Source organism: Pyxicephalus adspersus, chromosome 8 (genome assembly GCF_032062135.1).
Source record: "Pyxicephalus adspersus chromosome 8, UCB_Pads_2.0, whole genome shotgun sequence".
In the NCBI taxonomy this organism is placed as follows: Eukaryota; Metazoa; Chordata; class Amphibia; order Anura; family Pyxicephalidae; genus Pyxicephalus; species Pyxicephalus adspersus.
In genome coordinates this window covers 54,316,380-54,335,560 of record NC_092865.1, presented here as the reverse complement: position 1 = coordinate 54,335,560, position 19,181 = coordinate 54,316,380, and the positions used below count along the sequence as shown (strand labels likewise).

At 39.0% G+C, this 19,181-nt stretch overlaps 2 long non-coding RNA genes across 2 annotated transcripts in view; one reads left to right on the top strand and one right to left on the bottom strand.

Annotated features, from left to right (window-relative positions):
- Positions 1–3,472, top strand: part of LOC140337151 (uncharacterized) — a 28,756-nt gene extending 25,284 nt beyond the window's left edge. The window contains exon 3 of the long non-coding RNA XR_011921996.1: positions 1,893–3,472. This is a non-coding gene — a long non-coding RNA (uncharacterized lncRNA). The remainder of the gene's footprint in view (positions 1–1,892) is intronic.
- LOC140337152 (uncharacterized) overlaps positions 1–3,599 on the bottom strand; it is a 47,058-nt gene extending 43,459 nt beyond the window's left edge. Inside the window, exon 1 of the long non-coding RNA XR_011921997.1 lies at positions 3,447–3,599. This is a non-coding gene — a long non-coding RNA (uncharacterized lncRNA). The remainder of the gene's footprint in view (positions 1–3,446) is intronic.
- Positions 3,600–19,181: the final 15,582 nt, after the last annotated feature.

The following is a 19,181-nucleotide window of genomic DNA, read 5'->3' as shown; positions in this document are numbered from 1 at the left end:
ATTGGCTACTTCACCAATTACCCATGAGGGGCTGAGGGTTCTTTACTGATAGGAGTGAGAATCACTTCCCTGACTACTGACAAAAGGAAGAGGCCGGTCTACTGACCTACTGTGTCAGTTGTGGGTGCTGATTTGTTATATAACCACAGCAGAGATAGGATTGTATCCACGTGATCAATGGGGGCCAATCACGTGATAATCAATGTAAGGGCCAATCAAGTGATCACCGATAGAATGGGTGGGAGCCTAATCCATGAACCACCAATAGAAGGGGTGAAGGCTGCATCACTTATGGAAGAGATGTAGGCCACCTACGTGTTGTCATGCACGGACAGATAGGACCGCTAGGGGGAGCCATGGCTTGCACAGAGGTGGTGTGAGCCCTAAGAAGGGCCAAGGCGCAGAGTCTAAGCAGTAACCAGGTTTTCTCCAGAGCCTCTGATGGTGAGGATGTTGTGCCGCTGGTTACTGCCAGGTTGCGGTCCTTGGGCACACCAAGGTGGGCAAAACACGGTACCAAATCACAACGCAGAATGATAGCCAAGGAAAGCCGGGGTCAAGGCAGACAGCAAGCAAAAGAGGTCAGGTAACATGCCAGGGGTTAATTGCCAGGGATCCAGGAGACAGACACCAGTGACACAGAGGCCACTGTGGGCACAGGGAACACAGGAGACACTAGAAGCAACAGGAGGCCACAGACACACAGGAACACTGGAACAGCACAGGGAAAGAGGCTGGGAACCAACAGACTGGACAAAGAGGAGTTAACATAGAAGCTTGACACAGGAAACACTAGATTAAGCAACAGGTGTACAGGAACTAGCTCAACAGAACTAGGGGTTTGGCACTAGTGAAGACATGTTGCACGAACACAGAATGCAGTCTGTAAGCTACGTAAAAAGCCAGGCACGCCCAACGTCAGAAATGCCCGCATGCGCAGAGAATAGGGCCCGCTTCTTTGGTAATCAACACACGGAAAGGGTTACTTCACTAGCCATTGACATAAGGGGTGAGGGTTGCATCACTGATCACCAACAGAGTGGGGACTGCTTACTTGCCTTTTTTGGAAACAGCTACTTATTGGCCCCTGATGGATGGGGCGAATGCCTTGTTGCAGCTGGTTCACTGTCTAGCCACTGCAAAAGTGGTGCCTATTCCACTTGTCTAACAAAACCTTTCAGGTTTCGGGGAAACTGACAATTTTTATGTCCAGTTCTTTGTACATTAGCTTGGTGATCAATGAAATGAATGTCTCTTACATTGTTGGCCAGTGGAGATATTGACTATCTTACATACAGCCAAAATGGCCATAACTGACCTGAAAGGTATATGACTTTTTTCCGTCGTACCTAAATTTTGTTCAGCACCTCAGCAGTGTTTCTATGGCTTAATGTTCAGTCACTATAAGGAAGAATTCGGATATATATATAAATCAATTTAAACTCCGAATCAGATTGTGACTCTGAGCATTACTGCCCATTTTAATTGAAGACACTTTTCCAGAATGAGCTCCTTTAACTAATTCTTTCATTATAAGAGTCTCCCTAGTCAGAACATTAGTAATGTCACCGTGCCAAATGCCAATTTGAACATTCCACAGAAATCTCCCCCAGCCCTAACCATCTCATTTCCATTTTCCACTGGGCTTTGCAGAATAAAAGCGAACAAGTAAAATGAATACAAATAGGACTGGAAATGAATCGGAGGGCATGAATAAGGCGGACAGCGGCCATTAAGATTCTTTACATGTTATCAACTCTGCCATGGTGACATCTTGCAATGTGGAAGAGGATGACAGGAGCACAATTTAAAAAATTTCTTGGGAAATCAAGCAGAAGTTTTATCTGTGTGGGAACAATGGGTGGGAGCTAAGCCCGCCTTCTTTGTTTTAGGAGGAATTTGGAGATTCCGGTTGGCGTTGGTTCCTCTGGAGGCCGAGAACTCTGGCATGCCTGAAATATCTTTATTGGCTCTCTATCGTGGATTGAGGTTGGTGCCCTGGCTGTGCCCTTTTTTACATAAAGCTAAAGAGGTAGACAGCTTTCTATAATACCCTTAAATTCACACAAAGTTCAACAAATCTAAAGACATAAGAGGTCAAAAAAACACTAACGCTAAGTAGCGATGAGCAGTTTTTACGAATAGGACCACTGTAATTCCCTTCTATTACCCAGTCTTTAATTGTCCCAAAGCCTTGGTTATCATTGAAATGAAGTTGAGCAGTTGAAATCTCTTTTTGTACAGATGTTTTGACGCAGGTCAGATTTTAAGGCTCACAATGTAGCTTCTCAGGTCTATCTGATAAAAAATTAGCATATTTTAAGATGATGATAGATATAATTGTGTAGATATGCAGGGGTTTACACAACTCTCCCCCACAACTTATCCCTGACTCCTTGTCTCTCTCATCCCTCAGCAAAATCTTGTGTTGCGTTGTCTTCTCCTTGAATTAAGGTTACAAAACTCATTCCTTCCTTTACGGATGGCTTGAAGAAAAGGAGTTTATTTTGTCAGAAAGTAATCTATAACAGTTTATCAAATACAAATTAACAATTGTATTCAGTTTTCTCAAAGGGGGAATTGTTGAGAAGACACAGTATGGATATTCTGTGGTATAATACAGAGAAGCAAAATCATATCAAGATCATAGTAAATCTCATAAAAGTTTTGTCCATTTCAGTAAAACCATAAAAAGTTATGAGACTATGAAAATAGGTGTTACCTTTTACCTTTTGGTTTGTGAAGAAGGTGAGCTGAATGGACATTGTGGAAATTTATAGGGATCATTACTCAAAAGGTTGATGGTTGTGCCTGAGTGAGTGTGAAAAGTGTAAAGTAAATTAGGCATCCCTGTATAGAGGATAAATTGAAGGTGGTGTTGTATGAGGACTAATAAGTGTCTGTAGAATTAAAAAAACATTCTGAGCTGAGAGAATTTATTTGCATTTATAATTTATTGCTATACTAAGTGATACGTTAATGGACACTTTAAATTGATGATATGGGTGTTATAAATCTGAATACAGATTTACAGTGATTTACACAGCTCAGCCCTGTCTCTCTCATATTTCTGTCTCACATGCTTTCTCCTCCAACAGCAGGTTTACACTACAGTACATGTCTTATGTTGCTTCTTCTCCTCCTTCTCTGAGCTCTGCTATAAAGACTGTACAGTAAACTGGTAGAATTGTTTTGTAGCCTTTGCTACTCCATCCTTGTTGACAAATTGAAGAGCATATGTGGCTCTGAAAATATGTTACCAAATCAGGTGTCTCTTTTGGACAATTGTCCAGTAACAAAGTGTATCATTTTTTGTTTAGGAACCACACCGGATCCCATTTATAGACCAACATAGTAACATGAGAAAGGGCTGCTGCATGGATCTGAAACCCTGGTCTGCTTTAACCTAAAGCGGAACTAAAGTGAAAAATAAAACATAATCACACCTTTAATTCCGCAGATCCATTGATCGCGCTGGACCTTTCCTCGATTGGGTCCCACGCTGTACTGGAATTGCACTTCTTCCCGGCGCGGAGGAAGCACCAGGCGCTGCCATCTTCAGTCCTCTTCCTTCTTCTGGGTACGTCATCTAATCTTGCACTGCGCATGCGCAAGATCGGGTAACATAGCACGCTGAAAGGGAAAAATGGAGTGCCCATCTCACTGTGCATGCGCAGAAGGAGCGCCCGGGATGCATGAAATTTGTATCCCGGGAGGCCCTGTGCTCCCATTCAGTCTTGAATTCTGCTTTAAATTCCAACCTATCATAGAATTAAGACTTGCAATTGCTTATCCCTCCATGTCGATATGTAGTTTCTATTGTCATGCAGAAATGCTGATAAATCTGTGTCTAGAATCTAATTTTTTTCCTATTTTGGGCATCAGATAATTACATCTGATTGAACTGTAGTGCGGTGTGCATGCACATTTGGACCATAAGACTCCACTACTTCACTACGCTTCCACTACTTGGCTTCTTTACATTGTAGTCACTTATTAACTTTGTTTGCTTTTAGAATTTGCCTTCTCAAACTTTGTGCTTTGGTGGGCTTTACAGTTGGTAGAGTCATGAGTTTGTTATATGGTGGCACCATCCACCAATTCACTAGAGTTGTTTATCTTCCCTGAATAGGCCAGCCTGAAATGTAAGAAATAAAGCACAACTCTCGTACACAAACCAACGTCTAACATGAATATAAAGAGTTTCTAATATAACTATTTTTCTCAACAGTCTTCTTTTTTTATGTATTATGTATACAATGCTTTGTCACCTGAGCTCTTATTGTTCTGTTGATGCACGTCGCTGATCTGACATGACAAAGCAAACCATTATCTTCCCCTTAAAATAAAAATACATTTAGGGTAATGGGGAGTGTCTAATGAAAGTCTAATGCTGTCTGGCTGCACAGAATGGAAATGCTTTGCAATGATCACGGTGAGGGTCCTATTGAAAGGACAAGTGTTTGAATGAGAGTATAATTACAGCAACACAGCAGTAGGGGCTACACAGGCTTTAGATAACTGATGTAGCAGCACAGACCCATCCTTGGTATAGTTGCTGGGTTTACTTTCTCCAGAGAGGGGGGAAGCGTCTAGGTGTAATTATTCTGCGGCTTTGCCGTTAAAATATGCAGAGAGCTGCTGGGGTCTTTTCAAAAAAGCTTCTGAATCAAGTGCAGGGAAAAGTAAAATGCAAGAAAAGCTGACGATAAAACAAAATTTGGGTTTATTATTAGAGAATCCTTATAGAACTTTTGGTGAAATCTCATTTGAGGGTATTATTTCAATGCTTACATATATTTGCAATGTGACCCTTTTTTAAAAAAGTTTGCTTGCTGTGCCCCATATTTATGACTGTATGTCATAAACCAATTTTAGGTTTTCAAAATCAAGTGTCCTGCTTATGGTAGCTGGATGATTTTGTGAAATAAGCAGCTGCAGATGTTGGTGTGTTTATTGTTTCATAGAGAAGATAGTAGAAGAGGCAGAAGGAATTATTACTATGTTGAATCCCATTCTGGAATTGAATAGATTTTTTATTGGACAACTGAGACAGGGGTCTAGGGTCTGCAATGCAAATGGTGCTACTTCTTTATGAACATAAGTCAATGGATTGGGGAGGAGAGAAGAAAATTTGCTACATTGTCTGTAGTCTGATTTAGATTTAATCTATCTTTGGTTGGGAGTTAGGCACAAATTGCATCATTCACCTAAAGCTAGCACCAGGCTCCTGCTCTGCTCCCTCCCCTCAGAATTGAAACTTTTTATATGCCTAGCTGACCCAAAGAGCGTTAAGGTTAACAGTGTTGAACCCAGAAATTTTTTTAAGCTGAGTGGGAAGAAGCTGTAGGTAGGTGTCAGCCCCTTTATTGTGACCCAACTCTTCAGTAACCAGCCAAAAACAGCCAGGGGGTTACTGAAAAGTGCCAGGTGGTGCACCTGGCTTAAAGGGGCTGAGGAGAACACTGGTTAGGATAAACATGTGGCCAAGCTATGGATATTCAAATAATTCCATGTTCTTAACAAGTAGTAACTGGGCTTTAAAACAAACCATTACTCTGTTAGGTAGCTGCAAGCACTGTGGGGCAATTCCTTCTCAACATTCACAACAGAAGCAGTGAATCTACTACTCATCTTCCATTGCATCCAGGGGCAGCAGGAAATTGGCAGCTTCACATCCTTCTAAAATAAACAAAAGGCAGGTGCTGTAAGGTGTTCAAAAACCTACTAAAACCTCTGATCTTTGAAGATAAATTATTACACAGCTCTTGCAGCTAGAGAGGTCACCTGAAAAGGCTTGTTTCACAGCTCATTTAAAGCCCATTTACAACCTAATATTTGTAAATATCTATAGCTTGGCCACAAGCTTACTATATTATTGCCAATAGCACTGAGTACTCTAGCACTGTTGGTGGTTGGGATGCATCACAGAATGAATACAGTGGACGATCTGTGTTGTCATAAACAATAATCAGACACTTGTTTCTTATAGAAATGTTTTTAATAGGTAGATTATTGCAGGGTTTTCCTCTCATTCAACTTGTTAATTCATCACATTTACATGTTTAATTTCTAATTTCGGGGGAACAGTTATCTGTAATGCCCCTTCGCTGTATCCGTGCAGACTCTCCAAAACAGTTGCACTTTGACAAAGCCAACTACTGATGTGGCCATCTGGTCAGAAGGTACAATTCTGTCGGGTCCTTTCAATGGACTGCAGTGCAAGTTAATACCTCTCACTGCCTTAATTTTTCCCAAAGCACCTCTAATTAGCATGAACGAATTGTACTTATTATTAATTAATATTCCTTGTACACCAGCTGTTCCATCTGCCCAGCACACAGACAGACAGTATTGCAGTCTAGTGAGTATATAATTAGATTGTCCGTCATCTGCAGCAATCAGCAAAAACATTTGTAATTGATATCTTTTCCAATGTAATGACTATGCACAGAGGAGTGAAAACATGTTAACAATAGATCATCACAAAGAACAGATTGTAACAATGGCTGGCTGAAACCTAATTTAAGAAAAAGTTTGTTCACATACTTATGTGGTGCTAATACCAGACACTTACAGTCCCATTGTGTGTTAGGCAGCTTTTCTTGCCAATAGTGGGGTTGGTGAAATAGGAAGTGGAAGGCAGAAAGTTGACCTTCTTTGCAAAAGTCAAGTTCAGCCTAATATGTGTCCTTGGCTTTAGGGATGCTATGGTGATCAGGAACACCTTTGGAAATGTGCAGGTGGAGGCATTCTACCTGTAGAGGCATTATAGCTTAGGTGAGTTAAGTAATATTCAATTTTGTTGTATAAAGGCCATCAAATACATTAGAAGATTTTTTGCCTGAGGCCTGATATATTAACGCTCTTCAAGACTGAAGAAGATAGACTATCATGAAAGAACCTGGAATGGATCTGTTCCAGGATTTAAAACATTTGACATTAAAACAAATAATGTCAAATCTAAAGAAATCTATGCCTTGATTTCTGGATCGCCCAGTTTCTCTCATGATAGTCTTTCTTCCCCAGTCTTTGAGATTCCTAATAAATTATTGCCCATGGTATACATTTTAGTGAGGTCATCAGTTTGTCATTCACACTTTTAAGTTTTTCATATGCATATTTTTTATTTTTAACCCATTAGGATCAATAAAGTTAAAACATGTTTTTAATGTAGAGCTAATACATTATCACAGGGACAGCTTTAGGCATCTTTTCGTCCAATATCAGCCCTGAGGTGATTATTGGACAAGAATCATCTGACGTGTGTATATAGCCTTAACTACAGATAGAGGTCCGAAAATTCAACAAACATTTGGTAAAAAAAAAATCTGTAATTTTGGCCCTAGCAGATGGGCCCTAACACAAGGTGAGGGGGTATGTTTTTAATGTATTAGGTATAATTGCTTATCATTCAACTACCTTTCCTGGTACGAGGGAAGGGTACTGCATGGGATTGAGATTTCCGAACATGAATGAATTAGTAATGAGTCATTTTTATTTTAATGGGAGCCATGAAATAAAAAAAAATCTGAAGTTTTGAATCTCCATGAAGTAGTAATACAGAGAGCAATTCATTTGAAAAAGACAAGATCCCATCAAAACTGTACCCCATGGGAAAAGTTCCGGAAGATTTGCACCGCCTGTGAATGAAACTCTGCTTTATCTATTCTTCTCTGGAAAATTGTGCATTTAATTTTGTTGATTATGAGACGGGACTGCGGCGAGAGAAAATGGCAAGCTGCTTTGTAGGCTGTTTTATTTCCTAGAGCCTCTAATTTGAAGACAGCGCAGATGCAGCTTAGTAAATAATGACAACATTATCCTCCATCAGACACCTGTCCATCTCATGGTGGCTGTCTGCGCTCGCCTGTCTTCTTCCTTTATATAGAGAGATTTGGCAGGAAAAGGCATGAAGATGCCCCCCAGTTCAATGAAATTTTGCAAAGCATCAATGCCAGGGGCAAGGTGGCTTGCCTGTATTTTAGAGCTTGTCAAAGAAAGTAAATCTAAACCCAAGAACTATAATGTAATACATTGCAGCCTATACATTCTTAGATATGGTGGCTGCTATAGTTTTTCATTGTCAGGCTTTTAATCTTTATGTGCCAGTAACACATTTCCTGTCCTTGAGTGACAGAACATACCCATTGCACTGTATCTAAAATGCAGCATGTCATCGTAGAATAGAAAGAAATACAGCATACTTATTACAGAATAATAGAAAAATGTGTTTGTAGTTCACAGAATATGGTGAACCTAAGTCAAGGTTTTTAAAGACACTGCAGACTGCATCAGTCACAGGATAACACTCAATTTCTGGCAGGATTGCAGTTTTGGCACAGTTATGAGGTAGGAATGTTCTGTCCCTAACCATAAATTGTTCTGCTGTGTTATCATTTCCCAATGGATACTACAAGTGGCTGTTGTAATACATGTCACTTAGGCACGGCTCCTTGTCCCTGCCAGGAAACCTGTTTCTTCCTCCACTGCTCTTAGCTCTGCTGTACAAGTACTACAAGAGGCTGAAAATATGCTTACACTGCTTGCATTAAAAAATACATGTTACTAAATACAGAGCTACAATCATTTGTTTTTGGAGTCCTGGAATATTTATCTTGGTGCTTCTGTAGCATTTTATCCAAGCAAAGTATAGCCAGAATCATTTGCTGCCCCCTCCCTGGAAACGTTAGGGAATAAAACTAGAAACAGACGAAACTTAATGCTCGGCATTCAGATTGAATGGAAACACCGCAGCTCAGATATTATGTGTTTTCACTCAAATATCAAGACAACGGAACCCAGTGTATAAATCCAATGGACAAGAGCTGTAAAACTTACATGCGGCCTGACATCTTTCTTTCTTGGCCGTATAAATAGACTCTGACGTTGGCTGTAAATTACGAGTCAAAAAAGCCGTTTTATTGGCACACAGTAAATCATTATTGCTTCACAGGAAGCAACCAAATTGGGCCATTAGTAGAAGTCTACATACTGGCGAGGAGAATACATTATAGGCTCAAAGTTCCAGTGAAATATACATTTATACTTCCTGGTTATCGGAGCTGGGATGTCATTACAATATGACGCCACCTTTATAAGTTTTGGTTGTCAGGGAGGACTTATAAGTAGTGCTCCCGAATGCAACTGGAGGTGGAAAATGATCTGTAATTTGGGCTTCATTAAAGGAAATCTGTAAACGATATAAGGGTTCTAGAATGCAAATTACATTTCAGTGATGAAAATAATCTTTAAAGGAAATTTAAAGGGTAACCATAGCCAATGTTTTTATTTTGTTTTGGATAGCGAGGGTTTGGGTTTAGTGATATTTGTATTGCTACATAATTACATATCCATTGGTATTATATATCACCAAACATGCATCACCAAGCCCATTGTTTCATTATAGAATTGTAGTATCCATGGTATACAGAGGACAACTATATTTGTATATAACTGCTTTGTCATAGTCACCTGACGCGTTTCGCCTAGATTGGCTTTCCTCAGTGGTATATACTGGGGCTATACAGTTAGGATCTAGTCGAATTACCAAAGTATGGAAAGTGATTGAGTGACGATTCTCAAATTCTGTATGGAGTATTATTTAAATAGATTCTGGACAGATGGGTCCTGGAGGTAAGTAGTGACCGATTGTTTATTTTCAAGGATCAAAGATTGTTTATATTCAAGGATCTATTTTCAAGGATCAAAGAAGCATCTGGATGCCTTTCAGCCTTGGTGAGAAAAAAGTAAGGGAAACTTCCCAGTTTTAGGTTGCCCGAATTGATACTGATGGCATGTATTTCTTTAACCCCCCAAGGATTCTAATTCTCTCCGTATTTCCATGCAAAAAGTGTTACATTTTTTTTTTACATTGTAGGCTATAATTCTCAGGCATAATTCCCTGAAATATGTCCTATATTTAATAAATTTAATAATAAACGTTAAATAAAAAAAAAATATTAGTGAAATACAGCTATTCTGTGCTGAATCCAATACAAAATTATTTAAATTTCCTGCTGATCCTCCCGCCCGCACCGACGCATGCACCGATGTCAGATTGTCTCTGCAGTTTGCGGCTGAAGTTCTAAGACGAAGGATGTGTCCTCAAGACCTGCGGGGACCCGCAGGATGACAGGGGACGCCGACGGAGCAAGGTAAGTGGTTTTTTTTTGTTTTGTTTTTTTTTTTAGGTTTTAAGCGACCCCGAGTATGACTCGGGATTACCAGGTAAAATCCACCCAGAGTCACACTCAGGATTACCTCTTGGGGGGTCAAGATGCAGCCACATGCAGTAAGAAAGGTAATGGGAGTCCGCAGCGAAATGTGTCGGGTGACTATGACTGAAAGTGGTTATAAACAATTATAGTTGTCCTCTGTATCGTATCGATACTCCAATCCCATGATAAGACAATGGGCTTGGTGATGCATGTTTGGTGATGTATAATACCAATAGATATGTATTATGTTGCCTCTAAATTTTGCCTCTAAACCCTGACTGTATTTCTTTTTTTACTTTATTATTTTGTACAATTACAGGGTGGCAATTACCTTATCTTAAAATATAACATAAAGAGATGGAAATCACTCTATATCTCTTATTCCGAGGGAATACCTCAGATGGGCACAGAAATAAAAATCTGAAACCTTCTTCACCCTATGAATATATTTTGTTTTGTTTGTTACTCTGTTGTTTTGTACTTTACTGTGAAGTAAACCTGTATTTAAGACCTCCACCTGCCAAAAAAGCATGGCTATTGAACTGGTACATTTTAAAGTCCAGACAAAAATAACATGGTTTCACCCAGGTCACCAAGATTCTTGTGGATATCTATATCTACAGAACCTGCATTGTGTCTAGTGTTAGATGATCTGTAGGTTTACAATGAGGTAAAGAAGTTAGCAAGGCAGCAATACTAAGTTACTAACATGAGAAGATGGGGTGGACTGGTGCATTTTAGTGATGCAAAACTCAACAGGCTGTGTTTCCTTGCATGTTTTTTTTCCAATTTTGACTTTAAAGCTGAACTCCTGTTGGCAGATATTCTTTAACAAAAGTCTTCAAAATTCAAGACTGTAAGAAGGAGGGGCAATGCACTGAGCCAATTAGTGTATAATTAGGAGGCTGGGGTGGGTCCTCGACCAAGCTACGCAGCTTAACTTCTATAGACGAAAACAAGGTCTCAAGCCTCAAGTCTCTCTTGAGTTTGAAAACCTAGCTGTGCCTCCTTTAACAGGTACACCAGTGAACCTGTTTGTATTTCTATGGTGCTTTTGGCCTATTGTTAGGAATTGAATGTTTTGCCCTTCCCAATTAATACAACATTCAGAAAAAAAATCATAGTAATATAGGAAATTCTGTTAATAAAATATAAGGAAATAATAAAATAAAACAGGCAATCTCAGTGAAATATGTGAGCACATGAACAGCAGATAATAGGTTTTATTTTCTGGGGAATTTAATTTTTTCGGGTAAGTGTTAGTAAGCACAAATTGGAAATGACTGTTTTTACGAAGTTGTTAATTGCGTAAAAAGCTTCCTATTAATTTGATTGTTGAGGAAGGAACATAAGGCGTGTTGAAGCTGCCTGTAAAAGGACGCATGAGGAGAAAAATCTGTATGGATGAACAAAGACTAAAAGCACCTGCAATTTGGAGGGGAATGAAGTGGCACTCAGAGAATTGTGCTTGAAGTGGGAAAGCTTTGGCTGTTTTATAAATAGAAATCCGCTCAATCAGAGAAATCAGCACACCAATTATGTTACAAGCTTGTGGCATTGACAAGGGATGAGGCCATATAATGCGCACCTGTAATACAGCAATAACTACGAGCAGGCTAGTATTACCAACCAATGTATAAATCTTTTATAAGTCGCCTAAAAGTTGAGCACAACTGTGAAGAAGGATCTACCAGAAATCTTTTCAGTTCATATCCAGTCAAGTGGCCACTCACACTTCCTGATCTAAGAAAACTCTGACAATATGTATGGTAAGCTTTAGTTGTAATGGGCTAAAAAGCAAGCTATAGTGGTTTACAGTGAAATATATATCATGAGGGATAACTTCAGACTCCAGAATTCAGACAGTCCAGACTTCAGTTTCAAAATTCAGGGCACGCTGCCCACTTTTATGCACCCAAAACAAGAAGATAAAACCGTAAATCATTTTTTTTCCTCTTAGGTTATCAGTGAATCACAGTTTCAGCCCCCTGACTCTCTCTGACACACTTGTTTAGAACAGTTGGTCCAGCATACCCAAAGTTTAGGAGACCTCCGTGGCTCGCCAAGTTCCTGGGCTTTGCAAAGCCTTCCTTCTTTCATACATGTCTCACACAGCATTTCTGCCTTCACTATTAGGCTCCAGCTCCTTCTAGTCCTAAATACACATTCCCTTTTATTATCATCCACCAAGTTCTTTCTAACCACCTCTAATTTATAGCATGGCAAAAAAAAAGATGCAGTGCTTGGCTTTCCCATTTTTTGCAAAACACTACAGGCCTGTATCTCAAATAAAAAGCAGCATCTTACTTAAAGCCCCATCCAGGCCCTTTAATTCCTCTCCCAGGTGATTTAAGGAAACTTAATCCAGCCTTACATAAAACTACTAGGCTAGTTTTTTTTTTAATTCAGGATGCACCCATGTGTACCTGAAGCTCCATACGGCTCTTTTTACTGGTTCAGTTTTTTATATAAGGTGTGCTTCAGATATTGTAAATGGTGAGCTGCCTTTTCTTTTATAGCAAATTACCTGACAAACAAAAAAAAGGTCCTGGTGCCTGCTTGAAAAAAAACATTTCATAAATTAATGTCTATGCAATTGATGGTCCACCATTGATGTGTTATTGTTTTACATATATACAGATGTGAATGTAAGTCTCACATCGGCAAATTACTACCGAGCAAATGTCAAACATTTCTTTTGACCATGCATGTTTATTCCTCCTTCAAGGGGATGTCAAGCAAATTTAGAAACTTATATCAAACTCCCCCACCTTGTATTACTTCTTTAAAATAATGCATTCAGAGTAACATATTGATTTAATTTCCCCTCTTCCTATTGTTTTTGTTTCTTAACAAGCAATAAAACACAATTATTAGACTTGTCTTCATGCATCGCATAAAACATAAATCCTAATTTTGCCAAAAAAGAGACAAGTACTGCAAGAGCGGCACAGCATGAAGAGACTTTGTTACATCCTAAGATCCTTGTCAGAGACTTGCAGCACTAAACCCCCACTGTGCCAACACTTCCAGATGCAATCCGCTACCTATTAAACATATGCCCAACACAAGATATTACTGCTGGAGCCAAGGACACAGAGAAGACAGCCAACACATCTTTGTAATTTATGTTTGTTATTTCTGACTTAAAAGAAGAAGGTAAAACAAAATGAATCAAAAGAATCATAATGAGCTAACAGGAAAAAATGAAAGAGTTTAATGAACAGGAAGGAAGGAAAGATGAAGAGATGGAAGAATAGAGGGGGAGGAAGAAAGCAAGGATGGAAGAAAGGAGATGGAAAGAAGGATACAAAAAGAAAGGAATAGAGCAAAGGAAAGCAAGACAAAGGGAAGAGGTATGGGAGAGAATGAAGGAAAGAAGTAGGTATGGATAAAAGTAAGAAGCAGTTAAGGAACAAACTAGGGCAGGAGGAAGGTGGGAGCAACTGATAGGTTTTTGCATGTTATGTTTTTGTTATTTTCACTTGGGAAAAAAAACGGAGAGCAGAGGTAAGTATTGAAAAAAAGAATTAAGAAAGAAGAGCAAGATCAAGGAAGAAAAGAGGAGGCAGGTAAACAAGAAGACAAAAGTAATAGGAGGAAAGATAAAGGAATATATATGGAGAAAGTGGTAGGAAGAAAGAGGAAGTGAGAAGAAGAGAAGAAAAAAAAGAAGGGTGATAAGAACTATCTCAAGGAAGCAAGAGGTTAGAAAAATAGAAAGAGGTATGGAAGAGAAAGAAAAGAGGACGTAGGTAATCATAAGAGTAAGAAGTAGGGGAGGAATGAAGTAGGGCAGGAGGAAAGTGTGAGCCTAAACTTTTATTTTTCACTTGAAAAACAAAACAACGGAATGAGAGCTGAGGAAAGCGTTGAAAGAAAGAAAGAAGGAAGAAAGAAGAGCAAGATCAAGGAAGAAGAAAAGAAGAGGAAAGGAAACAAGACAAAGGAAGGAGGAAGGATATTGGAAAGAATATGGACAAAGAGGCAGGAAGAAAGGGAAGTGGGAGGGAAGGAGATAAGAAGGATGTAAGGGAGAGAAGGAAAGGAAGATACGGTAGATATCCTATCACCAATAACAAACAATTCTGTCATTTTTACTGTTCTGGTCTTAAAATATCTCTGGCTACTTTGGGTTTCAGCACTAGTCCAAGCATTAGTCTTCTACCTCTGACATATAGTGACACGGCTTAGCACAGTGATGTCTCCTGTCATAATTTTCTGTCCATAATATTATTTATTTATATAACACCTACTCACTTTTTACAGATTACCCACGGACTTGTCTGGGAGACTTAAAAATTTACACATTTCACGTTCTTTTCACAGTTTTCCCTCACAGAAACTAAACAGTTTTTTCTTATAAATATGTAATCTATTTTTAATTCATGTATCCTATACACTAATGCATGAACATCCATACACTGACAATTCTTATAACACACAGAAAATAATTTTTTCTGCATTTTAACAACAATAAATATTTTTGCTAGGTAATAAAAACGTTTAAAACGTTTTCGAGCCTTGTTACCTTCCAAGATCCATTCACATGAAACCAGGTAATATCAGGTAACAACTGTTTTTCAGAATGGATGCCCACCTACTTCTGAGCAATGGAGGGGGAGCACATAGGGGAGACTTCACAATAGGAGGGGACTACAATAGTTTTTCATCCAGCATGGTGAATCGCTAAACTATGTTGTGAGACACCCAACAGCGATCTGAATTTTAATCTATCACGAATGATTGCCTCATGAGAACCTCTTTTTGTAAAGGTTTAAATTCCGGTTTCTACTCCACTGTTCCAGTACTGCAGCCTTGTAAAGCCTCATTGGCATTCAGCACTTCTGGAAGTGTCAAATGCTGCTTACTCTGCTGATTACTGGTTCTTTATTCCTTTGAATCCAACACTCCTCGCCAATCCACCTTTCTGAGTCAAAGCTAAAGCTCCCCAATCAGGAGAAAGCTAGTTACTGATTGCATTTAGTTCAGCATGTGGAGGATTGGATCTCTGCAGAGACACCACTGCTTTCACACATAGACCATAGAGTGCATCTTTGCAGAATTCTGGCAAAGGACAGATTTTTCCAATCAAGATATGTCTGCTTTCTAAAGAAAATTTGACTTTGCTCACCTTTTGTTTTGATGCTCCTGAAAGTAAATTTAGACTCTTACTTACTCCTATTTTGATGATTTAGTTTAAATTTACTGATAATAATTCATTTGATGGCATTCTAAGATCACTTGCTTATATCTCTTTTTTTTTTATACATCACGGACACGGTTTTCATAGCTACTGCAGCTTCTCCATAGAGAGGACACAATTCAGCCACTTCTACAAATCTGTGAATGGCAGCAGGCTACATATTTTAAGCTGCTATTCTCGGCAGTCACATAATGGCATTTTAATATTATCTGGTTTAATTTGTCCTCACAGCACACGTCCCAGATAACAGCCCCAGTTATTGAGTCTCGCTGAATGAGTGGGACATTACCAGCCCCGGTCCTATGAAGAACGCTGCACTTTGCATAAGATTGCGAAATGGCAGCAATTTGGCATTGCAAATGCACCCATTATTCCTTCGATCTCATCTAAAAATGGATCTAGGACAAATCATTTCTTTGTGTGGACTGATTTATTGGGAAATATTATGCAGATTTTACACAATACAAGTGCTGGAAAGAGTAGGATATTTAACTTTGCTTATATTTTGTTTTATATCACATGTAATTAAAATGGTAAACACTAGGTTATTTAAAATTGGTGCCTTGACCCTCGTGTGTTGTCCAATGGAAAATTGCTGCTAGAAAAATTCTTCAAGCACAGAGAGCGTGCGGAATGCCAGTCAGTCGGTTGTAAAATTACAGGTGTAAAAATGTGGTGTGGGGCATCAAAGGACGGCTTGTGGGAGACCTGATAAGGGGTGAGTGTCCGGTGTCTGCTAGGAAGGAAACTGGAAGTATGACTCTTATAGAGTTAATAGAGCCCCCACTAATAGCAATATACATATACTGTATATGTTTTCAAAAATGCCATATATTTTATTCTACCAGTCCTTAAAGCTGACCTCCAGCCTTCTCTTCAGTGGACACATGTGGACGGTACCACAACTTTCTGTTTGTAGGAAACTATTTACAGTGCTCAGATGATCCCTCCAAACAGCCATGATCTACTTGCATTGCACAGAGAAGAACAAAGACCTAGCAATAATGTCATTGGGTCTAAAATACGGAATTTATAATAAAGACAGTGTTTTATTTATTCTGAAAATGTAAATTTTCTTACATATTGATTGGAGGGTGAGGAGGAAACAGGAAAGGCAAAATATATAAAGATTGAACCTGAAATGTGATAGATATATTAAATTTCTATTTTTTTTTTCTTTCTACTGCCCTAGGCTGACAACACTCCACACATTGTATCTATGATGAATGCCATGGTTGTCACCTTACCGGGACATCAAACATATCTTCTCTTTTGGGATTTAGGGGTCAGTGATTTAAATTTTTATTAAAAAAAAAAAAAGAGAGTACAGGATTGTGTTTGCTTTTAGTTTAGCTCACATAAAGTTACAAGCTTGCTGCAGTTTTGGCAAGATCAACAGGTATTTTCTGTATTTGCTGAAAATATTAACCCAAAAGAGAAAGGATTCATCCCCTAAGGACTGGTAAGCTGTCATATATGAAATTTTTGTTCTTGGGTTCAGTTATCCCAAATTGATTCACCTAAAATACTTATACCCGCCAAGAATTCCACTTGGCTGAATTTTATTTAGAATTCTATTCAGAGAAGTCCAAAGTTCTTGCTCTAGAAATAAACATCCCAAAAAATCATCTACCGATGAAAAGCATCAGCTCCCTGTTAAATATTTAAGACAATTTCAGACGTACATTAGGAAAGCAGATGTATGTCAGTGTAGAAGAGGTAGAAGAAAAAAAGATCTGGGGAAAATTATAGACCTGTCAGTTTAACAGGCCAAGAATCCGAGGTAGCAATTAAAGATAGACGGAGGGACTGCTGTGATAGTCAGATAGTGTTCATAATAAACAGCGTGGCTCCATACAAATGGATCGCCCAAAATCAATGGACGGTAATTACATGCTGTTCCATGTGGTCAATGGAAGGCTGATAAGGCGACATGCACCGATAACATCTGGGTGGCTTTTACAGGAGGCGTTTTCCAGCTTTGTTCCTAGTAATCTATAAACTATGAATGTGTCCATCAAAGCGCCTTTTTCACCAGATACGGATAAAGAGACGGGTGATAAACAACAACTTAGCGTTATCACTGCTGGTTTATTGGATACATCACTAAATGCATTAGGAAATTGAGCAGTTCCATCATTGATTGTTGTGTGCATTGTGTCAGTCTTGAAGGATATCTTCACATTTCAGCAAATCTCGCAACTTTGTTTTTTTTTAATGTTCCAGTATAGACATCAGCCAAAAATCACCTTTGCAGTGGGGCTGCCTGGGGTAAATGTTTAATTTGTTAGTGGGTTGAGGAATGTGCTGTAATCTTTACCTTATCCCTCGCTTCGGCCACCAAGCTGTGTGAGTGGTCCCCAAGCTAATCGATTAAAATACATATATTTGAGTTGTGCTGTCTGCTAATAGATTTGTTACTGTGATCAGCCACTTCAGCCAGTTTTGTGATTACGGGTGTTTTCAACAGATTTCACTAACTTGTCAGATTTCGTTACCTCTGGTGAAGCTATTTAATCGTAATCAGAGCCGGATTTTCCACAAGGCCACCTAAGCCATGGGCATTATGGGTGGCATATTTACTGCTATCACAGCTGTAGTAATACTATTATAATACATAAAAGTGTTTAGCATTGGGCTGTTCTGTCACACAGCTATTATGGCGCCCACCAATAACCTCCCATATCATGGCTACCCCACCCATATTTGTTCTTCTAGCACAAGCTAGCTGGGCTATTGGAGAGAAAATTACAAAACCATCCCTGATCCTATATCCTAGCCCCTCTTTGGTGTCTTATCTTGTCTCTTTCCCTCCTGGTGCCTAACCTAACCCCTCCTGGAATTTCTTAAGATTTAGCCCTTCTCTGGTGCTTACCCTTAACACAACCTTTCTGCACCTTTTGTAACATGAAGGATACCTTGAAATAATTTTCAAGTCTTCAGGAAACTCCTGCTATAATTACTATATCAACAACTCACAGTACAATAGTATGGTCAGTGGGAAGAATATCACCCTTAGAGATAGCCTAAAAGATCATTGGTGTCACTGACCTGAGAGGCACAAACTGCTCATTGCTCAAAGAACCCCCAGCAACCTCTTCAGAAACCATAGGGGTTCCACAAAACCCTGGTTGAGAAACATTGCCCTAAAACAACCCCTACCAAGTACCTAAACCTAACCCCCCTCTTCTACTAGTCTAATACCTAATCTACCCAAAACCCAGCCATCAGTGTTTTCTACCTGAAGGGTAGCAACATCTGACGGGACTCAAAGTCAAATCAGTGACCTTTATTTTTCGCCACTGCTGTTAACCAATACAGCTAGATAATTCCCCTGCCACATCCCAATAGTACAACAGTCAAAACAAACAAGGAAAGGTGAGGACTTTTTAGGCAGATCTTTTCAATCAAGGTAACAATTTAAGGGCAAAAATATAATACAATTTTTTTTCATATATTTAAAAATCTAAAAGAGTCAAATGATCAGGTTGTTTCTAGTATTAATTACAAATGTGCCACATCCCACATAACCAATTAATTAAACTTTAAAGTTCCTTTTGTTTGTGAATCTTAAAAAAAAAAATTCAAAATTTAGATAAAAACATGAATAAAATGATGGAGTCTCAATTTACATTTGATGCGTTTCACAGATTATATCAGCTTCTGATATGATATCTGCAGGAATTTCAGTTGAGACCTAAAACATTTGTTACATAAACAATGGAATCCGATACAGTTATAATCAACATCAAACA